Genomic DNA, 11,425 nt, shown 5'->3' with positions numbered 1-11,425 from the left:
TACAGGCAAATGACACGGGTATATATAAACACAGTTTAACTCAAAAGTAAAAACGAAGAAAAAACCGCCAAAAGACGGGTCAAAACTCAAAGGTTAAGTGGTGCACCGTAAATGTCAGGGAGGATACTGGAAACAAAAGAGGGGAAGCAAATAAAAAAGCAACAATAAAAACTTTTCTGTGTTCTAAAATGCTGGTATAGATGTTGTAGCAGTATACAATTCAAAATATGACTAAGATTCCAGAATTTTAAAAGAGTTTTTGCATAAAAATAAAACAGCAATAACAATTGCTAAAATAAATCAGTACAACAATCATATGTATGGGAAATATATGTATTGGTGAAGAAGGAATGAAACACAATGTGGTGGGTGAAGAAGAATGTGAGCGGCGAGCACAGGACAGTACCCACAGTAGCGTCCCTGGTGTCATGGCAACCGTGAAGCTACGGTGGCCAGGAGAGGCCAAAAAGGGTAATATCAGGTATGGGAGAAACACACAAACATGGGGAATAGAAGGACTGATCAGGCATTACACAGTGAATAATCGAGAAGAGGGAAGACAGACCACTTGGAAAAGGTAAAAAGATGTTTTGCAACAAATGAAAGGAATGTGCAGAGTTATGAGGGGATTAAATATATTCTGGAACAGCACTGAAAAACATGTTGGGCAGTGGATGTTTTGAAAAACGTTGTACCTAATGAGGGAAAACAATGGTAATAAGTATGGGTGATGCAAAGGAAATAATAAACAATGATGAAGGTGAGGAGAAATGATAATGGATAAAATAATTATAATAAAAATAATAAATAATGAATAATAAATGATAAAGAGGAAAAAAATTGGGAATATGACATGAATATGACCAAGCAAATAAATTATAAATGGAAACTTGCTATTAGAAAAAAATAGTAATGGGATGGAAAAAATGTAAATGTTAATGTGTTGGTTGCGGGCAGTTAAGGGGCACGCTGCGCATTTCTTACAAGGGGAGGTGTGGTTGACTGGCCCACAATTAGCAGCTCTGACAGACACTCTTCCTTTTACCACTTGGCAGATCACTCAATTGAGACATTTTCTCGCTTCCTTGCCTAACCCTTCGGAATATGCGCGGGCTAATTCCCCTTTTGAGCTCCTTTGTACAGGCACGGGCACGTTGCACCACTCTCTGTCCAGGCTATATACTCTACTGATTTCCCCATCCAACCTTCCCACACCTTCGTACCTGCTCAGCTGGGAGAGGGACTTGGGTATAACATTTACCGCAGAACATAAAGACCGGTTGTTCACAATGACACATAAATCCTCCATGGCTAGCAGGTTTCAGGAGGCGGGATTTAAGATCTGAGCGCGTTGGTATAGAGTGCCTTCCAGGTTGCATACAATAATTCCTGCGGTTTCACCGCTGTGTTGGAGATGTGGAGACCAGGTGGGCACGATTTTACATATTTTCTGGGAGTGCCCGCGGCTGACAGATTTTTGGTCAGAGCTGTGACGTATCTCCTCCAAATTCACGGATTTCCACCTTCCGCGTAGGCCGGCCTTCTTCCTGCTCCATCTGTGCGAGGCGCCATTATCTATGTACCGTCGCTATGTGGTTCGCCATCTGGTGAATGCAGCTAGAGCGTGTATCCCAGCGCTGTGGAGACAAACCTGCCCTCCGTCAATTGGTATGTGGTTCGGTAAGATCCAGGAGATTATGAGAATGGAGGATCTCACAGCATCCATGAGAGGGACCCATGCTAAATTTCTCAAAACTTGGTATCACTGGGTCAGATTCCAATCTTCTGTCGAGTTCAGGAATATTATGGCTTCATGAATATAATCCTGAGGCATAGGGGGCATTGTGTGTTTTCTTCCCTCCTTTTCCTCTCTCTGTCTTATCTTCTTTTTTGCTTTATTCTCTCTCTCTGATTTGTCTACCCACGGACCTTTGTGCATGGCTGCGGGTTCAGGATGCATTGGGCGTCCGTTTCAATTATTTTATCAGATGTTCGTTATGGTTCTTTTTGCACTTAGGCTGGGTTCACACTAGCATGTTACGTCCATAAAGGACGGAACGTATTCGACCGCAAGTTCCGGACTGAGCACACTGCAGGGAGCCGGGCTCCTAGCATCATGGTTATGTACGACGCTATGAGTCCCTGCCTCACTGCAGGACAACTGTCCCGTACTGTAATCATGTTTTCAGTACGGGACAGAGGAGAGGCAGGGACTCCTAGCGCCGTACATAACTATGATGCTAGGAACCCGGCTCCCTGCAGTGTGTTCGGTCCGGGAAATACGTTCTGTCCTTTACGGACGTAACATGCTCGTGTGAACCCAGCCTTGATGTGAAATTACACTAGCCTGCGAGCCGATGTTTGTGCTGCTGATGTTTGCACTATCGTGTCTTGTTTATTGGAAAACGGAAAATAAAATAATTTATTTACAAAAAAACAAAATCAGCGGCCATTGAAAAGGTGAGGAAGAAGGTCAACAAGGCCATGAAGGACTTTATAGTGGAGACGGAAGGAGTTTTTATTCGGCACAAGGACATTGATTATGGGTGCCAAGGAATGTACAGGAAGGATGGCGTACACTTATCAGATGTGGGATTGGACACATTTAACAACAATCTGCAGGAAGAACTGGAGGACTGGTGGAAAGGAGCTTTTAAGGGGTAAAAAAAAGGTAAGATCGGCAGAGGAGCCTACCTTTTTTGGTGGCAGATCATGGCACTGCACTCCTGCTAAGAGCGGTTTCGGTGGTGGACCACGGCGAGTTTACCACTAGCTATACGGCGGAGTGAACTCGCACGTTGGGGAACTCTAGTTATACGGCAGGTCCCAGGATGTTTTGGGCCTGGGCAGTCACGAAAGCCGTCCGGTGGCTGCCTGGGGGGACAGCCGTGGCAGGGGGCACGGCTGTCCTGGTTTACAGGATGCGAGCTGGGGGCAGGCGGCCCCAGCTCAGGGAGTGCCATGTCGCGATTGAGGTCAGGCTCCTCCTGCACTGTATTGCCTATGGTAAATGTTTTTAATAAATGGTGGCGCATGCCACAATTTACTTGCCAATTTAAGACTGATGTGTTTTTAATGTTTAAAGTATGTTACTAAGGGTTTAGCACGTGCACACCTTATGTGTTTTTGTTTTATGGTGGAAAGTGGGAGACGGGTGGATTGGGAGGAAGGTCAGGTGAGAGGCCAGTATGTAGGGTAATACCCGAGTGCAAAATAAACAGAAACTGCAGAGTAGGGTATATATTTTTTTTATTAATTAAAAAAAAGAATTAAGTTGCAGAATACGCTATTAATTTATATTTTGTGCAAAATATCCAAGCTCACAACCTGCTAGTGCAAGTCCAGAGTGCAGTCACACATTGCAAATTTTGTTGACAAAATTTCTGCTTCCAAAGGGCCAGTTGGTTTGACTAAAGTTGCTGACCCATTCTGGAAATACGGAGGATGTGGGCATTTGCAGTGCTTCCATAGGACCCAATATCAATATAAGCCTGTGGTTACTGTCAGCCAAGGCCAACGGTACTACAAAGAAATACAGTTTATAATTATAGTATTGGGACCCTGAGTGCAGCAAATGTGTTTGCCATCCAGTGCCCCAACGCAGCTTGGGAAATTGCGCTGTTTCCATGACTCCCTGGGCGATGTTAGGGGTGGCATCCAAGAGGTCTTTAGTCAGGCTCTAATTGCGCCCAAGGTTTCCTTGACAATCCCTTCAATGGCCAAAGTCCCAAGCCAGAATTCAGGCATGTGGAGGGCAGGTACACTGGGCCGGGCCAGGTCAGATGCAGTCAAGACAAAAAGATTGGTGGCTCCAGCAGCCAAAAGAAAACTCAGGCCCAGTGCCTGAGTTCTGTGCCCCTGCCTTCCACATGCCTGAACCAAACTCCATTCTCAAGCATTTTTGAGCTGATACTATTCTTTTCGTTTTTTATTGTTCTACAGTTCTTTTTGGTGGACATGAAAAACTGATCAGTGACGTTGATTGGTGCTCGTTTGCTCCTTTCACAAGGAGCTAGTATGGGGACAAGCGTAAGTTACTCTGATCGCTCATCCCCAAACATTATTATAATGTCGGCAGCACGTCTCCCTGCTTACACAGGGAGATGTACCTCCAATGATGATATTTTTCATTTTTAAAACTAAACGATCAGCAGATGAACGAGCATTTGCTTTTTCATCTGCTGATCGCTGCCCTGTTTATTGGCCAGACAATTGGCCCGTGTAAAAGGGCCTTTAGGCACCATGCACACGACCCTGCCCGTAATTACGATCACGGCCGGCTGTGGACAACTGTCCGTATTTATAGGCCGTGCTCCCATTACAAACTATGGGAGCACTGTCCGTAAAATAAAAAAAATAGGACATGTCCTATTTTTTCGGAAAGTTTCTACAGCACGGACACCTACCCGTAAATATACGGGAAGGTGTCTGTCGGCCATAGAAACTAATGGGCCCGTAATTACCATCCATAATTAAGGGCGATTTTACGGTCGTGTGCATGGGGCCTAAGTCAGTATTTTGCTTCAGTATTTCTAAGCCAAAATCATGATTGCAACATACACAGAAGAAGAATGGAAATATTTGTACCTCTTGCGAGTTTGGTTCCACTCCTAGTTTTGGCTTCCAAATACTAAAGCAAAATATTGAATAAAATACTGCCGTGTGAAAGTGGCCTCTCACACACCAGCATTCTGGATCAGTATTTATAAGCCAAAACACGGAAGAAATGCAAATGTTTCCATTATACTTTTTCTCTGTCTTCCACTCCTGGTTTTAGATTACAAAACTGATACAACATTCTGACCAAATTACAACTGCTTGAAAGTGTCCTTAGGATGGATTCACACACAGCATTTTTAGGAAAATTTGATATAAATTTAATGAAAAGAATAAAATACCACAAAAATGTTTTTTAAAATGCATTTTTGTAGCAAAATAAAAAGTAATACGATTAAAATATAATGCTCTGGATTTACTAAAACGGGCGTTTCATAAGCCAGTCTTAGGGCTTATTCAGATGGACGGGATATAAGTCCGTGCAACGCGCGTGATTTTCACACGCGTCGCACGGACCTATATTAGTCTATGGGGCCGTGCAGACATGTGCGTGATTTTTACGCCGCGTGAGTCCGCGGCGAAAAAGTCACGCCATGTCCGTTCTTTCAGCGTTTTTTGCGCATCACGCACCCATTGAATTCAATGGGTGCGTGAAAACCACGCATGTCACACGGAAGCACTTCCGTGCGACCAGCGTGATTCCCGCAACAGCTGTGAAAAGGATGAATGAAAACAGAAAAGCACCATGTGCTTTTCTGTTTACAAACATCCAAATGGAGTGTCATAATGATGGCGGCTGCGCGAAAACCACGCAGCCGCGCATCATATGATGCTGCCACACGGAGCTGTCAAGTGCCTTTTGCGCAGGCAAAACGCTGTGTTTTTTGCGTGCGCAAAAGGCACACGCTCATGTGAATCCAGCCTTAGGATGTATTCACACGGTGTGGTTTTGGTGCTGCAAATTGCGGTAAAAACACAAGGTTTTCGGCTGTGCGTAAAAAGATGCGACAAAACCGCAGTGTCAATAGACCCCCTTAGACAAAAGCCTGCTGAAGTAAAATGTGACAAATTTATTTAGAGGTGCACACCTCTTAAGAAATTTGTTGTATCTTGGGCTGTCAATGTTAAATCTATGCCATTTATGATCGAGGTGTAGATTTACGCTATAATTAATGCCAATTTCTGGTGTAAATTATAGAATATTTTTCAGGCCATGGAGGCCTCGCTCCCTTCCACTAAGCACCGCCCACTATTTTGAATAGTGGCAAGAGCAGTATTAGGGCTTATTTAGACGAACGTGATATACGTCCGTGCAACGCGCGTGATTTTCACTCACCTCGCACAGACCTATGTTAGTCTATGGGGCCGTGCAGACTGTCCGTGAGTTTCACGCAGCGTGTCCGCTGTGTAAATCTCACGACATGTCCGTTATTTGTGCGTTGTTCGCGCATCACGCACCCATTGCAGTCAATGGGTGTTTCAAAATCACGAGCAGCACACGGAAGCACTTCCGTGTGACGCGCGTGATTCGCGAAACAGCAGTAAAAAGTATGAATGAAAACAGAAAAGCACCACGTGATTTTCGGTTTTTTACAAACATACAAATAGTGTCATAATGATGGCGGCTGCGCGAAAATCACGCAGCCACGCACCATACGCAGCTGACACACGGAGCTGTTAAGTACATTTTGCGCGCGCAAAACGCACACGCTCGTGTAAATCCGGCCTTAGGCAGAGTTCACACGTCGTGGATTTCTTGCGGATTTTATACAGAACTCGTCCTTTTGTATTGCAAAGGGAAAAGCTGTGATGGAATTCTGTGACAAATCCACTGCGTATGAGCTCAAAAAGTCACATTATTTTGTGCAATACAGGCGTGTGCCAAAATGTTCTACCTTTTTCCACTTGATAAATCCCCTCCATGTGTAAAGGAAGCTTTAAATTCTGCTTCCCTAATCTCAGATTAACTACACTGTTTTGTGTGTAATTTGTGGGTACTTGAACTGTCCGCTTTCCAGTATTGCTTATCAGTCCCTCAGTCTTGATTTGTACACCCTTGTTTGTCCTGGTATACATCCAATCGTTATTGCTGTAAAATACATCAGTTCTTTCTCTATTATGATCCTTTAACCTGGTCTGCCCAACAGTATCCCCATGTCTTTTGTGTCTTTATTGTTCACTGTATACAGTATCAGTCCTTGTTGGAGCTCAATATCTACTTTCCCTATCTAAAGAAGATCAGATATTATAAGAAGGGCATATTTTCTTAAAAACATAAATTCAGTTTAGTAATATTTAAAAAGCCACACGTTCACTTGCAACGGGGTGTGGGTCCAAAAGATTTTACGCTGTGCATCTGCTGGCATACTGCCAGTTCACAGCTCTCATGCTGCTGATGACATAAAGGAAATGCCTGCAATTTGCCAGGAACTCAGTTGGAGGTAACTCACTACTGTTACGATCTATTCTTTGTAACAATATATAGGTGTGGTAACGGGTTATTATCATTAGGACTTTCATGTACTTGACGCGCTTTTTTGAACCAGATCATTGTCTCGTTCTATCTATATATAGTGATTTAGTCATCATTAACATGGCAACTTTAAAGAGTTGCACCATTTTTTAATGTCATGGTATAAGGTATTGTATACATATTTGGAATATATCTTGATCATGTTTTTCATACAATCATTGCTTGATTTAACGGTTTAAAAAAGTAACGTATAATCAACACTTCATGTTGGTAAGCCTCGCAGCGGATGGAGACTCCCCACCAGTGTGATTTCTGCTGTTTGCCGCAACTCTCCACTCTTTCTCACGAAGGCGTCCGTAACGGCTGAAATTACGGGGATGTTTCAGCCTGAAAACATCCCCGTAATTTCAGCCGTAACGGCATGTGCAGGCGCTTGAACGCCGCGTCCATTACGGACGTAATTGGCGCTGCTATTCATTGGAGTCAATGAATAACGGCTCCAATTACGGCCAAAGAAGTGACAGGTCACTTCTTTGACGCGGGCGTCTATTTACGTGCCGTCATTTGACAGCGGCGCGTAAATTACGCCTCGTGTGAACAGACAAACGTCTGCCCATTGCTTTCAATGGGCAGATGTTTGTCAGCGCTATTGAGGCGCGATTTTCAGACGTAATTCGGGGCAAAAACGCCCGAATTACGTCCGTAAATAGGCCGTGTGAACATACCCTAATAGACGAGAATCCTGAGTTAATGATCGCCCTCTATAGGCCTTTTTACACGTGCCAATGATCAGTTAAAGAAACGCTCGTGCGAGCGCTTGTTCCCGTTCATTGCCCTGTGTAAACAGGGCAGCGATCAGCTGTTAAACGAGAAAACGCTAGTCGGCAGCACATCTCCCTGTGTAAACAGGGATATATAAAGCCAACATGATGCAAATGCATGGGGACAAAAAATCATAGAAACGATCGTTCATCCACATACAATACCAACAATTATCCTTGTGAATGGAGCTATTGAGCGCTGATCCACGTGCTGTATTATCGATCTGCGCTCATCTTCATGGCCTGTATCGGTCCGTCTAAAAGGACCTTATGATGGTCATATGCCCTAATAAGGAATATGAATAGATATAATGAGACAACCCCTTTAAGAGCACACTGGTTTACATTTAAAAAATATATATAATAATACCGCCTGCAACTGTACTTAGAAATCCAGACAAATATATTGACTTTTTAGGGGGTATTTAGCAAGGCGCTGTGTATATGACTTATGTTGGACATCAACTGGGATTTTGCTCCCTAAGACCGGGTTCCCACGTAGCGTAAACGCTGCGGAATTTCCACAACAGAATTCTGTGCGGAAATTCTGCAGCATTTACAGTAGCAGCAAAGTGGATAAGATTTAGAAAATCTCATGCCCACGCTGCGGAAAAAAACATACGGTAAACGTTAATAAATTGACCTGCGGTGCGGAATTTAATTCCGCAGCATGTAAATTTATGCTGCGTTTTTGTTGATTTTCTGTTGCGGGTTTTCCCCAGTGAATTCAATGGGAATGCAAAACCCGCAGCAGAATGCCAAGTGTTGCGACTTTTGCGGACTTATAGCAAGGATTACACCACAAAAATCGCAACTCCAGAAAAAAAAAAATAATACCCAGAACGCCCTACATCCTCCTGCAGTCTGGCCTCCTGGGATGATGTTTCATGCGATGTGACCGCTGTAGCCAATCACAGGCTGCGTCACATGGCCTGCAACGTCATCCAGGGTGGCCGGACTACGTGCAGAGAAATTCCACAGCGGAAATTCCGTATTCAGGAGAATTTAAACATTTAGGGCATGTTCACACGTGGCGGAATTGATGTGGAATTCTCCAGCGGCCGTTTTTTTACATTTGTTTCTATTCGTTTTTAGTAAAGTTAGTTCAGAGATTGCGGAAAACTCCGCTGCAGACCATAGGCTGCGGTCCAGAATTTTCCCTCTGCAGCATGCACTGTCTGTTGCGGAGAAAAAGCGGCATTTCACTGCGGATTTCAGCCTTTGCAATGCAAAAACTGAAATCTGTGGCAAGTCCGCTGTCTTTTCTACAACGTCTGAATTACCGGTCAAATATGCAAATGTTGGTGCAGATTTGTTGTGTAATTGAGCCAAATCTGCACCAACCATTTGCTGCGGAAAAATTCTGCCACGTCTGAACATGCCCTTATTTTCCAAACAGAGAATGTATGAAGACACATACCGTATATATCGGCGTACAAGACGACTTTTTACACCCTTAAAAAAATTTCAAAAGTGTGGGGTCGTCTTATATGCCGGATATTGTCTACATTAGGGATGCACGTTGCAGCAGCACAGCTCAGTATAGTAACACATGAATGTATGGGAGCGCGGCTGCGGCTGTGTAATTCAGCCACAGCCCCGCTCCTGAGTCATGATAAGTTCGTGGGGTCAGGATGATGCAATGCGGCCAGCGCTGCACTAATGAGCGGCGGCACTGGAGACAGAACATGGCGGGCGCGCTACAAAACACCCCCATGTTCTGTCTTCAGTGCCTGAACTGCCGCTCATTAGTGCAGCGCCGGCCGCATCACCTCATGCTGACCGCGCGCGCACTTCCTGTCAGGAGCAGGGCAATGGCTGTATTACACAGCCGCAGCCCCGCTCTATAACGGCGGAGATCAGAGAAACCGCTCATCTCCGCCGTTATTCCCCTGAATGCTGCGATCACAGCTGACTGCAGCATTCAGGGGAAAGTGAGAAGGGGGGAATCCCCTGCATCGCGTCACAGGGAATTCCTGTGACGCGATCGAGGGCCATACCATATATGGGCAGACAGCCCAGGGTCTATTGACGGACCCCAGGGCTGTCTTACCATATTTCATGTTGTTAGGACATACCCAAGTATGTCCTAACAACTGCCTGTGTATTATCCGTCCACAGGTTAATGTACTGGCACATATCTGATATATGTCAGTACATTAAAGTTTAAAAATAAAGTAAAAACAAAGTATTGTTAAATTTTAAAAAAAATACACCTTCACCTTTTTTACAATAAACATTAAAATAAGTCTCAATACATAAAATACACACATTCAGTAATGGCGCGGACAACAATGTTTTTGCATCATTTATGATGTGTACGCTGTAAAAAAATGAAATAAACACGGCTTTCATTCACTTATTAATGTGAGGCACGAGGTGCGATGAATTTACCCTCCATGTTCCTCACATTAATAGTAATTAACACCATCATGTACCTCGCACATTAACCCAATATGACTGAGAAACATGATGGGATTAATTACTATTAATGTGAGGCGCGTTCAAAATTCATCACACGTCGCGCCTCACATCAGAAAACGGAAGAATTTTTTTTTTATTACTGTTGGCAAAAGTATCGAAATTGGTATCGAAATCGCAATACTAAACGAAGTATCGGTATCGAAGTTCAAATTCTGGTATCGTGACATCCCTAGTCTACATATTGTCTACACACAGGTTGTGTGTTACCTTGTGAGCCTGCAGTCCGGTACACAGGCTCCCGGGATGCACGGAATCCGCCACGGATCTGAGGGAAGCCGGTATTAGCCGCCAGGGAACATCTCTGTAAGATCCTCTGGCCCGCCCTTTCCTCTCATTTCCTGCCTCTCAGATCTCGCGCGATGAAGCAGCCTATCTGCGCATGCGCGAGTTCAAAGAGACAGAGAGTCCTGGGTCCTGCCGCCAATGGCCATAGTGAAGCGCTCCTGCACGAAATGGTGAGTATATCTTAAATTCTATATTTTAAGGGTAAAAGTTGGGGGTCGTCTTATACGCCGACATATACGGTATATTAAAAAAAATAAAAAAAGAATATATATATATATATATATATACATACATACATATACACACACACACACACACATACATACATACAGAGACATGTTATTTTAACTCATGATTACCTTAGAAAAGATGGTGTGGCATTAGGTATGGAAGTAAAATTTGGTTTTAGTAGTGAAATTGATAAATCAAGATTATAAATATGATGCAGAATAGATTTTCATTAGCCGGTTTTACAGAAGTAACATATGTAAAAGTAAACTCCAAAACACTAATCCTGGCATGCGCTTTAGGTGGGCCTGGGAACGCACGGCTTGCATACAAAGCCAACATAATGACACGTTGTACATCCAAAAGCATAGAAGGCAACTAAAGCCTGATCTTGAGGGCACCGGACAGATCCTTCCCATATTCGAAGTCACCTGGCAATGAGCTAATCATAAAGGGGTCAGCAAATGAAATCAATGGACCATCTATGTAATGGCTGAAGGAGCTGGATCCTCCAGGGTGAGCTGCTCTTTGTAATTCACTCTGGCTAATAAAGGAGTCTCTTTATGAGCACAAACAG

The sequence above is a fragment of the Rhinoderma darwinii genome, chromosome 2 (genome assembly GCF_050947455.1).
Source record: "Rhinoderma darwinii isolate aRhiDar2 chromosome 2, aRhiDar2.hap1, whole genome shotgun sequence".
Lineage (NCBI taxonomy): Eukaryota > Metazoa > Chordata > Amphibia > Anura > Rhinodermatidae > Rhinoderma > Rhinoderma darwinii.
The sequence above is the reverse complement of the archived record's forward strand: the minus strand, read 5'-3'. Positions refer to the sequence as shown.